The 10,247-nt window shown below is 34.9% G+C and overlaps 1 long non-coding RNA gene across 2 annotated transcripts; it reads left to right on the forward strand.

Annotated features, from left to right (window-relative positions):
* Positions 1-615: 615 nt before the first annotated feature.
* On the forward strand, positions 616-8,852 carry LOC148852357 (uncharacterized). 2 transcript variants are annotated; one of them, XR_016099009.1, is made up of 3 exons: positions 616-5,378; positions 5,469-5,518; positions 8,488-8,852. It is a non-coding gene; the product is annotated as an uncharacterized LOC148852357 (long non-coding RNA). The 2 variants fall into 2 exon arrangements; XR_016099008.1 differs by having other exon boundaries at positions 5,469-8,852.
* Positions 8,853-10,247: the final 1,395 nt, after the last annotated feature.

Raw genomic sequence — 10,247 nt, forward strand, 5'->3', positions numbered from 1 at the left:
CTCTCTTCTTTCACTCTCTAACTCGGATTTGAACCAGAAAACATGGTATCAAGGCTGTTGGGGTATCCTACAGGGCTACAGGGGTCAGACATGAGTATTCATGCTTATGGAAGTTCTTGGGAGTATTGGTTTGCAGTCTCTGCACTTGTATTAGTTCTTTCTCTTGCTGGACTGTTTTTTCTCGTTGGATTGATCTGGTTATTGCTGGAGAAGAGAAAACTGAAAGGGTGCTTTTTTTTCCCTGCTATATAAAAAAAATATATTAGCTATTAGAAAGAGATACAAAATTTGATACTGGTGGAATTCAGTCAGGTATATGATCCAACCAGATATCTGTAGATAAACTATGCTTAGCAAACTGGGCCATTTGAAAGTGTTTAAATCCTGTGGTTTGGGATAGGAATCAATCAGCACCTCTAAAACCTTATTCTAGAAAGAAGAAAGCTTTACAACAGGTCTTGATTTGGCATAGTGATGGTACTGGGGATTTGGACCGAATTGGACACCAGGGGTAATTTTTTCATTTTACATTTTTGTGTGGGTCCAATTATATGATCTGGTTTTTCTATTTATAGTTTGTCCATTTAAAGTTTCAGAGTCATTGCATAAGTAAGATTGTAGTTGCTGTGTCTTCTTTGAATTGAAATAGGATCTGACAGATTAATTTGAGTCCTACTAGAATTACTATAAGTCTAACAGTTTGACTCCTAGGATTATTATGAGTCTAGAGTCTGTAAATATGTATGGACGTTTTACACAAAGATCAATGAAGTTTATTGAGTTTTCTTGAGCTTATGCAAATTATTGTGAGCGATTGGCATACCCTAGAGTGATTCTGGATATTGTCTCTTTTCTCTCTTTTTATTTTCTTTCTTATACCTTCAAGAAGCCATTACATGCATCAATAGCCATAAATTTTTTATCTAAGAAGACCACTCAACATTCTCTAAGATTTGGAACAGTGTTTTAAAAGGCGTGGGGGGCATACACCTAGAGGTGCCTCTAGGCGAGGTGCTCCCAAAATGCCTAGAGGCATAAAGAAGTGTGGAGATCTGTGATATTTAGGCCTCTTTTATAAAAGTATATACAGAGGCATATGCCTAGCAGGGGGCGTTTAATGTCTTATATTAGAGGTGTGCAGTTCACATGCCTTAGCTTTTACACTACTCTATCATTTCTAAGTTCTTTCTCATGAAAAAATTATTATTTCTAAGTTTTAATTGGTGGGTACATGGAAATATTGTAGTCCTTGCAATATTTCCTTGTTATATATGCTATCACAAATTTAATTTACAAAGGGAGGATATGACCCTCCAATGTCCATTCTATTCATTTGCTACAAGAGAAGAAACCCAAGCTAGGGCTTGATTTGCTTGACAAACCTATGACTACCTCCAACTTCAAGCTTTGACTTGCAACTCTCTTCCTCGAACTGACTATTACAGGTACATATATGCTTCTTCTTCTTAGATGCAAACCAACCCAAAAGAAAAAAGATATTTCAATCTGAAAATTGAAGAAAATAAGAGAGGATAGTAGAAATCTGAAGATGGTGAGAGAAGAAGGGAGAAGGAGAAGAGGGCTCGATCAATTCTCTCTCCTTTCTCCTAGTTACTTTTATTAATCTAATCTTAGTAGACATAATTACAAAGATGCCCTTAATGGGGTTGCTAGTAAAGGTGCCAATGGACTAATTTTGGTTTTGACCTCGTCCAAATCAAAGGTGTTATGGGCGGATTGGATGATCTAAAGGTTTGTATGGATTTGGACTGGTCCAAAGATAATGGTCTATAGAATTTGAACAAAACTAACGAGTCTGAAGGTCCAGCTCCCTTTGATTTGAAACTTCTAAAATTTCGAAGACTATGGTTTCACCGCTCCAACCTCCGGTGATTGAACAAACAACCAAATAAGGTTTTTTCTCTAGCAATATTCTTCTCACTCTGGTAGTATTCCCAGTGGCATTCCCTTCTCTCTGACGATTTATCTCTATCGATTTTCTCTTACTCTCTGTAGTGACAGCAGTCATTATTCCCTCGTTCTCTTGCTCTCCTTGGTGATCCTATTTCTAGCAATTCTCTATCTCGCCTCTCTCTATCTCCAACAGTAAGGTCCTCTGCGATTTGCTCATTCAGATATTTCATCTCTCCTGTCATTCCAAATGAGAAAACGATGAATAAAACCATTTGATTTGAACATATTATTAGCATCTGGTTTCATGGAGTTTGGCTAATAATAAGTTGGATGTAAATAACCTTTTATCGAATTGGTTTGTTTAAATTATAAGCTAGATGGAAATAATTTTCATGGTTGGGTACTTGGATATTGCAATTGCTTTTTTTCTATATTTTTTGATAATTGCTTTTCTATTATATTTGGAACACTAAAAATGACACAATATTTAATAATATTAGAAGATCAAATCAATGGATTTTATTTCATATCTCATACATCATTGAAAGCCAATTAGTAATTGACTAAGTGTTAATAGTCAGAAAAATTCTGAATCAATCTCTTATGCAATTTGAAAATGATTTGAGCCATCAGGGCTCGACTTAAATTTGGTATCCAATTGGATTTTGTTTTTAATTTTATACTAAAAGAGACCTATTCAATGCGCAAGATGAAAATGATGAAGGGATTTATGGAACCAAGAATGAAGGGACTAAATGAGTGATTGTATTGTTATAATAACTGCATCCTTGTAAATGGGGGTTTCAATGAATTGGGTTTGGGTTGGACCCTATCCAAATCAAAACCAATTTGAATGGGTTTTACTGCCCAATAAGATAATGTTGAATAAAACCAGTCCAGAATTAATGGACTTGTTCCATCTGTAATGGACTCATGTTGGATTGGATCAGGTTGGACCAATATCCAATCTATTGATAGTCCTACTTGTAAACAAGTTCCTTGTTCCATGGAATCACTCTTTCCTGAGTATTTGCTTACTCTATTTGATCTCTTTCAGACTCTTGGGAACAAATGAGCTTATTTACTATTTATTACTTATTAGTACTTAAGTCATAAGTGTTACCATATGAATCTCATTAAATTTTCTTGTATTTCATGTTAGTGTGAAAAACGATTTATTTATTTTCTATTTTGATGCATTAAGGATGGATGAAAGAGGGTTAAGTCTAAAGTGTGGGAACACTTAAAGAAAATAAAATTGGATTTTGAGGAGTAAAGAGCTATTTGTAAACATTGTGAAAAACAATATATAGGAGGAAGTTCTAAATGGATGAGCCACCTATAAGGGCATGTACCAATATGTTCGACATTAAAAGAAAAGGGCACTAGTGAACAAGAAATTGTTGAAAATTTTAAATTCGAACAAAATAGGAGCCGAATGGATTTAGCAAATATGATAATGAAGCAACAACATCCTTTTAGCATAGTTGAAGAAGAGTATTTTTCATATATTTATTAATAATCTTCAACCATTATTTAGGTTTGTATTGAGAAATACAATAAAAACGATGTCATAAAGATTTACTTAGATGTAAAGGAGAAGTTATATAAATGTTTTGATGGTTTGTCTTATCAGATTTGTTTAATTACTTACATGTGGACTTCAGAGAAAAAATTGGGATATGGTTGTTTAACGAAACATTTACAGATGATAGATGGGAGTTAAAGAAGAAAATTGTTGCATTGGTGGCAGTTGGGTGTCCTCATGATGGAAAATTTTTATATGAAGTTGTTATGGGGAGGTTGTTGACTTGGAGCATTGATAAAAAATATGTTTTATTTCAGTTGGCAATGCCTCTAACAATGATGTTATGGTTAGAGAACTCAGGAATTTGACTCTGTTAAGGGTTTGCTTCCATTGCATGGTGACTTATTTCATGTGAGATGTGTTGTTCATATCTTAAACCTTATTATGCACGATGGGTTGAAAGAAATATTTCCATTGCTGCATAAGATTCGAGAAAATGCTAAATATTTAAGGTTGACACCACATAAGAAGCAAAAATTTGACAATGCAAGTAGCCAAGCAAAAGTATATCATAAAAGAGGGGTGGTTGTTGCTTGTCCAACGCAATGGAACTCCACATATGACATGTTGGACACAACTTTAGATGGGCATTGTAACATATTACTACAATCTCATTTACGGAGAGACTGTTGAGAAGCATGTTATAAGAGTTAGAGAGGCACTAAATGACTTAAATTCAGAGTATGTGGGCATTGATACCGAGGAGAGGTTGCCTGCAAGTTTTAATAGTGCATCTCAGCTAGTAGGATTTGTGGTGTTGTAGATTTTTTGAGTGGTTTTGATCGGTGGTTAATTGAAGAGCTTTAGAATATCATCTAGGAATCAGAAGTCAGAGTTGGACTTGTATCTTGAAGAAAACTAGTTTGTGGAAACCACATTGGACCAGCTGGTTGGATTGGTTGAACCTTGACCTAGGCCCCTGGTCGGTTCGGTCATACCCTCAAAATCATAATATGTAAAAACCGGACAAAACCGGTGATCCAGACGGTTGAACAAAAAAACTGGCGACCCAATCTTGGTTTCAAAAAATCCAGCTGGTTTTCTAAAATTTTTTAGCACATCAATGCAAATTTCTGAAGGCCATAACTTTGCGCTTGGATGTCGGATTGGGGTGATCTTTTTTTTTTTTATTTTGGAAACTTTTCAAGATCTACGTGTTCCTAATGTGCAAAAGGTGCCTTGCCCCACTATTTTTTCTAAAAAATGCCTTTTTTCTTCAAATCTTAATTTTAATATAAAGAAATCAAAACTAAAATAAAAAAAAAATATGTTATAGAAGAATATAATTATATATTTTGAATATATTATAATCTAGTATATAATTTATAATATATTATATATATAAATTACACACACACACAGTTCAACCTTTGGTTATCCCGCTTGAACCTTTGACCCATGAACCTCTCCCTTTTCTGGGTCGATGCCCAGTCTGACTTTTTGAACATTGAGAAAAACTATTTCATAGAGGTGAAGAATTTGATATTTTGAGATTTGGCAAGTTGGTGATCCCAAGCTTCTGAAACTCTCTAGATTGGCATGTGATATTTTGGCAATTCCAGTATCCACTATAGCATCCGAGAGAACATTTAATATTGGGGGTAGAATAGTTGATCAGTATCATACTTCATTACTTCTAGAGACGATGGAGGCTCTAGTTTATGGGCAAGATTGGTTAGAAGCTCCAACTACAAGAAGTGAGTTAAAAATTTGATCTTGAAGCAACAACTATCTCTTCTATATGTTTCTGTTTATTTATATATTTTTGTTTCTAATTTGTTTTTGGTTGTGTATGGTAATGTTTTATAATTGGATCTTGAAGCAGCTTCTACCTCTCCTATATGTGTGGCTTCTGCAACTAAAACTAACTGAACATGTAAGTTATGGCAAATGGCCTATAATCAGCTTATTGATTTGCAAAATGTTGGTATTTATCTAATTCGACTGAGCAAATGATTTGTTTCAGGATATTGGGGCATATGCCATGCATCTAGGTTGGACATTTTTTCTTCACTGGTAATTTTTTTTCTTATAATTTTTTTATAAAATTTGGATCGGATTGGACCTGGTCCATTTGTAATCTGATTATATTGGACTAAGTTGGGTTAAACCAATATCCAGTCCATTAACATGAGATAAGAGTAAGGGTGTCAATGGACCAAGTTTGGGTTGGACATAATCTGAATTAAAACCAATTTGAACAGGTTGGACAGTCGGTCCAATAAGATATTGAATTGGAGCAATGCAATCCAATCCAGTTTGAATAGGTTGGACAGTCAGTCCAATAAGACATTGAATTGGACCAGTCCAATCCAGTCTAGGTTGAACAGGTTGGACAGTCAGTCCAATAAGACATTGAATTGGACCAGTCGGATCCAGTCCAGGTTAGACAGTCCAATAAGACATTGAACAGGATGCCCACTATTTTTGCTTCAGTTCGAAAATTAATTAAAGTAGATAAATACCAAAGTTGATAATTGGATAAGCAATACAGAATGAATTGGTTATTTGTAGGTTTGAATTGTAAGTTATAGTCTATATTTTTCTTTCTCTATTCTATTAAACGGTATGCAAGTTACTTTTGTTTGAATATATTTAGGGTTATGATTTCTTGGAAAGGATTGCTGATGTGATTGGCCAATCTGATAGGAAGAATCTTGAGCTATCAAGTGGATGAGCATTGCTTCTCATATACTGGAGTTCATTTGCTGGTGGTATTTCTTCTTGAAAGTAAAACCCATTACTGAATGTTAGTCCCAGCTGTATGGGATCTTGGAAGGAGTGGACTCGATACAGACCCAGCTTTTGATTTTTTTTTTTTCCCGCAAAGTGGCAGCTCTGAGACTAAAACCTGTGTTCCTATGCTTGTCATCCCAAGATTTTACCATTACAATGAGTTGAAAGACTTCATGCAATAATTATTCTCTGTTAGCCATAGATATGGATGATGAGTAACAGAACTGCATGAATATTAATGATAATGATTGTTATTACTACTCTTTACAAGTTAACAATTATTGGTTTTGTTCTTGCATTTTCTGTAAGTGTATTTGATTGGTTATGTAGGAAATATGGCTAGCTTGATAGTGGGAAAGTGGGAAGAGAATAGAGCTATTACATGTTTATTCAGCACCGGTTAATTGGTAAAGGAGGTAAAAATAGACCTTGGAATTTGCAAATCTACATCGATTAAAGATGGTTCCCAACAAAAATCAGGGCAACAACTGGCTGCTATACAGATCTGCTAAGGTCTAACAACCCTGCAAGGAGGTCAAAAAGAACCCATTAACCCTTGCTTTTCCTTTGGGGATGCAGGATTCAACTGAATTGGGTGCTTCCTAGAGAGTGGAGATTGTCCTGTGAAGGACTAATGAACTATAGAAGGCCTCATTCATCATCATCATCATCTAGGATTGCTAAGTTGTGAAGTGTCTACTGAAATCCTGCATCTTTGCTATTTCTTTCAGCAATTTTTATGCCATTTTGGAAAGCTAATACATTTATAAATATTAATGATAATGATATTTAATAGGAAATGCTTAGAAGACAAAATTCATCTTTCTAATGACGAGAGCAGTTGAGGGTTTATTAATTCATATCCTTGTAACTTTAACATGCTTCAATTGTTAAAATTTAATAAGCACATTGCACACCCTTTTGTAGCTTTAGCATGCTTCAGAAACACATTTGTCTCACCTTAGACTGGTAAAAATAATTTTGGTTAATGCTTTCTATTTGAGGTAGTGTGTTCAGTGAGCTTTGAAGGATTGATAAGATTGCCTCAAGCTGTGAATAAGCATGAAGTGTTGTGTTGCTTGGGTTTCCTGTGTATTTATGATGCTTTCTATGAAGACTGCAATATCTGAACGCTTATTATTATCTGAACACTCTATTATAATCTGAATTTATTACTGGTATTCCACTTGGTGAAAGTGATTAGGATTGGAGTACGTATTACCAATCCAAATATGACCTGTTGGATTGTCAATGGCCACTTTGTAGTACTTCATGCTGCCTTCTCTCTGGATATTTAGGTCATCTTCCAGTTTTTTGCCACTGCGAATTAGGTGGCTGGCACATAATGTTTCTTTGTTAGATTACATGATGTTGAGCAAGATTCCCACAAGATGCTTTGGTATCAATGGATTTCAAGCTTTTCATCCATTTGAATTGCCCTTCTTATTGCAAACATTCTGGTATAATTTAATAATTTTTCTAATGACTGAATCAACACCTATTCTATTCCTATAGGCAACACAAATCCTACTTTGGCTAACCTTGTTAATCTGTCACTGACGGTCAGTGATGCTTCTCTATGAATGCCCTTGCATCCTCCTTCCATATTTAACTTGACCCAAAATTCTGATAGACATGATCACCTAATCATCTTGTTTGTTTTTGTCTTTCACTTCTTGATTAACCATGGAACTCCCCAAGCCCAGTGAACTTTGCCTTGGAAATTATCTTGGAGCAATAGCAGCTAGCTTTCCTTTCTATACCTTTTCTGTCTTACTTCTGGTCCATTGCTCATTGGTGCCAGAACCTCACGGTACAGATTGCAACAGGTGTTGGTTCTTGGTGGATGTTTAGTTGTGGGGTTATGTGACCTTTTAGTCATTCAATTGTGACTTGTGAGTTGTGGTAACTGGCATGTTTCTCTGGCTGTCTAACATAGTTAATTTTGCTCTGCCATCGTTGGCATGTGAGGCCTGATATGTCAAGGTCTCTCAACTACTTTGGTTACAACGTTTTAGATATGCAGTTTTGCTTTTTCACTTTGTTGTGCGTATGTGCTTATGTTTATATTTTGTTGCAATTCTTTAGTATTAGTGGAATTATCATGTTTATCACTCTCATGATATAATTCCATATATTTTGAGAAAAATAGTTCAATTTGTGTTTTTCCAAGTTGTCTAGTTATTGATCAGTGGATAAAAGAAAGAAAAGCTCAAGTCATCTAATAACATATGATGTCTCCTGTGTAGGAAAATCAGCTGGGAGTTTAGAAGCAAGAGCAGACAGGATATTTGTTTCCTGGAAGGTGGTTGTAGAGGTTACATGTTTGCATTGAAGGTTTTTGAGGAGCTTGAGTCCGGCATGATGTTTGTTGAACTAATGAGTATGGTGTGTAAAGAAGGATTTCTAGTACAATCAGTTGCCTCACAGAAGGGTCAATTGATTAGGTTGATTAATGGTTTATTTTCATAATTGACCCATCAATTGGATGGTTTGTATTGATGGGCATGATTGCAGCATGTATCCGAAGGAAAATCTTAGTCTTGTAAAATACCCTTTTTGCAAGTCTTAATTAAAAAAAAAATCATAGAATAGAGTCCATCCTTAAGTTTAATGGATAAGGTCATGCATGTACAACTGCTGGTTCTTTATAGTTTGCTGTTATTCAAGTCTATTCAATTGCATGTTCTGTTCTGAAACTATATAGAGTGATCCACATAAGTTTAACAAAGTCCATTTGAGCTTCAAAAATTTGTAGGCCCCACATTTAGATATTTTTTTGGCTGCATATCGTGGTGTTTCATTTTTTGTTTCAGTTAGTAGTTGTATGGTCAATCAAAGAGCAGAAAACGTTCAGTGTTAAAGGTTCCATGCATCATTGCATCATGTATGAGACATTTGATTAGAAAAGATAAAAAATAAAATGTGGAAGGCAAATTTTTAGATTTTTTGTGAAAATTTTAATATATTTCTGCATTTTTTTAATTTTCTTTGTTTTTATGTAATTTTTGAAGTTTCATTTTGTTTGGACTGAATTGGGTCCTATCTGGTCCATTTGCATTTCAGTTGGACTCAATTAGATCTCGTTTGTATGGGTTTGGGCTGGATTTGGTCCATTCTATTTGTAAATGGACATATGCTTGGATTGATTTCGACCAAATCCGGTCCAATTGACACTCCTAGCTGCTAGCTCATAACATGGCATAAAGGAATGAAAGAAATAGTTAATAAGCCCATACGGATAAGGCCCATTAACATAAATATAAGAAATAAAAAGATACTAGGGCCCATCCAACCAGGTCTCTCTACACTCTCCCCCAAATTGAGCATAGATATCAATCATGCCTAACTTGTTTATATGATGTAATAGCTTTCCTTTTGGAACTCCATTGGTTAGGACATCATCTATTTGTTCTTCAAAAACAACAAATGATAAACAAACTTTTCTTGAAGCAACTCTCTCCTATATGAAATGTCTGTCCATCTCAATATGCATTGTTCTGACATGTTGAATAGGGTTATGAATAATATTGATGGCTACTTGATTGTCACAATATAACATCATCAGCTTTTCATAATCAATGGTCAATTTTTCTAAAAGAGATCCAAGTCATAAACTCATAATAGCTCTGATACTCTATGTGCCATTGTCTTATACTCTGCCTTAGTAGAAGATTTAGCCATCACTGACTACTTCTTACTCCTCTATGGAACAATGTTTCCTACAACCATAGCATTGTAACTTGAACTTGAGGTGGATATTTTTCCATCAATGCAATTGACCCAATCTGCATTTGTATATACCTCTAACTTTATGTCCATGTTTGGTAAAAAAAATATATTTCCTTGGAGTTCCCTTCAAATAACACAATAATCTTTTAGCAGCCACCATATGAATATCTCTAAGAGAGTATGCATGAATTGACTGATTACACTTAATTCGTAAGAAATATTCAACCAAGTGATGAAAATGTACGTTTAACTTCCAAGGTTTTAAAAACTGACACAG

Source organism: Nelumbo lutea, chromosome 5, assembly GCF_056320005.1.
Source record: "Nelumbo lutea isolate HS-2025 chromosome 5, American lotus-T2T, whole genome shotgun sequence".
In the NCBI taxonomy this organism is placed as follows: Eukaryota; Viridiplantae; Streptophyta; class Magnoliopsida; order Proteales; family Nelumbonaceae; genus Nelumbo; species Nelumbo lutea.